Source organism: Octopus bimaculoides, chromosome 2 (assembly GCF_001194135.2).
Source record: "Octopus bimaculoides isolate UCB-OBI-ISO-001 chromosome 2, ASM119413v2, whole genome shotgun sequence".
Taxonomy (NCBI): domain Eukaryota; kingdom Metazoa; phylum Mollusca; class Cephalopoda; order Octopoda; family Octopodidae; genus Octopus; species Octopus bimaculoides.
Window position 1 is genome coordinate 155,073,475 of NC_068982.1, and position 3,426 is coordinate 155,076,900.

Consider the following 3,426-nt stretch of genomic DNA (forward strand, 5'->3'; position numbering starts at 1 on the left):
TTAACAAAAACATCTTTAAATGACGGACTGACCGTCTGCCAAGCAAATGGGAAGCAGTAATTGAAGTAGATGGTGAATATGCTCCGGAATAATCATTTAAAGATGTTTTTGTTACATGTTGTTATTGTTTTTGTTGAAAAAAATTTGTTTAAAAAAAACCGCAATAATTATGCACCAACCCAATATCTACCTATCAGTCTCTCTCACTCGATATGTATGTGTGAATATTGATAGAAATGTGTGTGTGTGTGTGTGTGTGTGTGTGCGTGTGTGTGTGTGTGTATGTGTGTGTATGTGTGTGTGTGTGTGTTTGTGGTCATGCAAATAAATGTGCGTGTGTTTTATGCGTTTCACTCTTGCTATCTCACACTTTGCCCTGCTGCATGTTCATTTTTCCTTTTCTCTTTCCCCTCCACACATACACACACACACACACTCTCTCTCTCTTTCTCTCTCTCTTAAATCTCTCGTTTTCTTTCCCCCACCTTTCTCTCTTTCTCTCTCTCAATCTCTAACTCTCTGAAATAAAATTACTATCTCTCCTTTACTTACCAGATTAAGCTTCATAGTAACTGCCGCCTCGTTTCTTCACACACCAATGTCTTCTCTCACAACTGCCTTCTTTTATCCTTTTCTCAATTAAAGCTTGTAATCACACATGTCTGCTTATACAGCAGTATTTCTCCTTAGGATCACAAATGAACTTGGCCAACAACAACAGTCTATCTATCTATATCCATCTGTCTATCTATCTATCTATCTATCTATCTCTTATTAATGCTACTTCCAGCACCGTCAACACTAAATCTAGTGGAGAAAGAAAAAACAATAACAAACGCTTAGACATTCTTCTCACTGAATTAGATGAAGGTTAATCTTATGCTTTGTGAGATTAACATTCAAACATTTTGCTGTTGTTTTAGTTGTTTATTTTGTTGCCGTAGTAGTAGTTGTTCTTGTTGTTGCCATCATCACCGTTGTTGTTGTTGTTGTTTAGTCCCAGGTCAGCTCTGATCCAGTCAATCTATGATCAAAAGTGTTCTGACCATGACTTTTCGTCTTTTTTTTCCTACATCAAGACTATATTACCTTAGAATAAGCTCCTTTTTTGTTTCAGAAAAAAACCCGTTAAGAGTGGACTTACTCGTTAGTAAGTACGATATCCATACTTTCAGTAAATAGAGTCAACAATAATAGTAAACTAACCCCCACACGACCCTTTTTCTTCCCTTCTAATACCAGTGGCCCATATTGGGTTTAGGCATTATACCTTTTCATGTCAGACGTAGCTGTGCATATTGCTTTTTCAGTTAAAAGACAACACCTTGTTAAATATTAACTCTTCCGTCTCTAAAATTGTTCAAATTTCTCAAATTTCTCTTTGAATCGTTTTAGAAAAGCCCGCGGCCTAATAATTTGAGTGCTCGAATAGTGATCATAAGGTCGTAGGTTCAATTCCTGGAGCGGGTAATAGGTTGTGTCCTTGAACAAGGAACTTCATTTCATGTTGCTCCAGTCTACTCAACTGTAGTTGAGTACGAGCCGAGAAATAGTGCAGCTCTCTTTAATTCCAGTTGTCACAATCTGGACGTATATCTGGGTTAAGACACAAGGAGCCGAGAGGATTTCTATGTCGGGTCGCAATTGCATAGAACCTAAACCAATATGGTACATGTAACTAAACCATACTCGTTGAGGGATGATGACCGGTAATATCTTGAATTAGTTTATCACATTACTCTTTTTACTCCTTACTCTTTTACTTGTTTCAGTCATTTGACTGCGGCCATGCTGGAGCACCGCCTTTAGTCGAGCAAATCGACCCCAGGACTTATTCTTTGTAAGCCTAGTACTTATTCTATCGGTCTCTTTTTGACGAACCGCTAAGTTACGGGGACGTAAACACACCAGCATCGGTTGTCAAGCGATGGTGGGGGGACAAACACAGACACACAAACACACACACACACATATACATACATTATTCATTTTTTAATAGTTTACATGTCTACGTGTTGAGATATGTTGGTGTAACTTATTCTATTGTGGAGGTGCAATGGCCCAGTGGTTAGGGTAGCGGACTCGCGGTCGGAGGATCGCGGTTTCGATTTCCAGACCGGGCGTTGTGTGTGTTTATTGAGCGAAAACACCTAAAAGCTCCACGAGGCTCTGGCAGGGAGTGGTGGCGACCCTTGTTGTACTCTTTCGTCATAATTTTCTCTCACTCCTTCTTCCTGTTTCTTGAGTAACGCTGCGATGGACTGGCGTTCCGTCCAGCTGGGTGGGGGGGACATATACGCCATAGAAACCGGGAAACCGGGTCCATGAGCCTGGCTAGGCTTTAAAAGGGCGCAAGAAAACTTATTCTATTAACTAAAGTTTACGACTTTTTAAACTCGCGGCATCAATTCTTTAAATAGCATATTTTAGTTTATAAATTAGCAAGGGACGGTACAAGTGACCTTTACAAACCCTCTCAAGATGGAGTAATTGATGCAGCTGATGTTTTATCTCAACAACATTCACAGGTTGAAACAAATTTAATAAGGGGAAAGAACCGTTCGCGTGGTCAGAAGGTTTGCAACGGAGTGGACCTTAGTAAAGGCATCAAAAGGCTAAGCGGTCATGTTAAAGCAGGCGACGTGTTAAGTTTATTATCTAATTTCCTCTTATTCCTTATTAGTATGATTTCGAGTTAATTAGCGTTGAGTCTGACTTTACCATTTAAACACCCTAATGAGAAAAAGTAATAAATACTGTTTATCACATGACTTAGCAATAAGCAGAGACAATTGTTTAACTTACTTCTTTCTAATTTCATTTTTCCATTCAGACAGTAGGTCGTTAACTTAGAGTGTAACTTCAAGAAGAGATGGCAATTATAACAGCTTAAATGTTATGGTCAATACATTTCATTAAAGTTTTTTTTACGATGATGGAAAATGCTGACGAAGAAAAACTCATAGACAAAATTATTTAACAAACTTACTAAATATATTGATTTCAGTTACTTATAAGTTAGTATCACTGTTTTAATTGGATCAATGGATCATCATTATCACCCGCTCAAAAAAAAACAATAGTAAATCGTAGCAATACTTCGTGAAACAGTGTAACGGAAATTGTTGACACTTGGGAGATGTATTGACAGTTTATCTTGTAGCTTACTTATTACTGATTCACTTAAGGGAATCTTCTACTCAAACGTATTTAAAAAGATTATTTAGTTGACAAGAACTTAGAGAAAAACAGAGTGTGTTAATGGGAGGAACGATTTCAAACTGACGTTTATTCTTTATTTCTTTACTGGTTTCAATTATTGGACACACACACGCACACACACATATACTTATATATATATATATATATATATATATATATATATACTTTATAAAAAGCAGCAAAAATATCACAAAAATTGTTACT

General features: G+C 37.4%; 1 protein-coding gene across 2 annotated transcripts in view; it reads right to left on the reverse strand.

The window, feature by feature from the left end:
* The window catches only part of LOC106878236 (probable insulin-like peptide 7), a 67,225-nt gene that overhangs the window by 15,214 nt on the left and 48,585 nt on the right, over window positions 1–3,426 (reverse strand). The window contains exon 1 of one of the 2 annotated variants that reach the window (XM_014927405.2): window positions 553–744. The exons of the other annotated variant lie outside the window; for it this stretch is intronic. The gene's annotated coding sequence lies outside the window, so the exon portion shown is untranslated. Of the gene's footprint in view, window positions 1–552; window positions 745–3,426 lie in introns of those variants that run through there. 2 annotated transcript variants of the gene reach the window in all.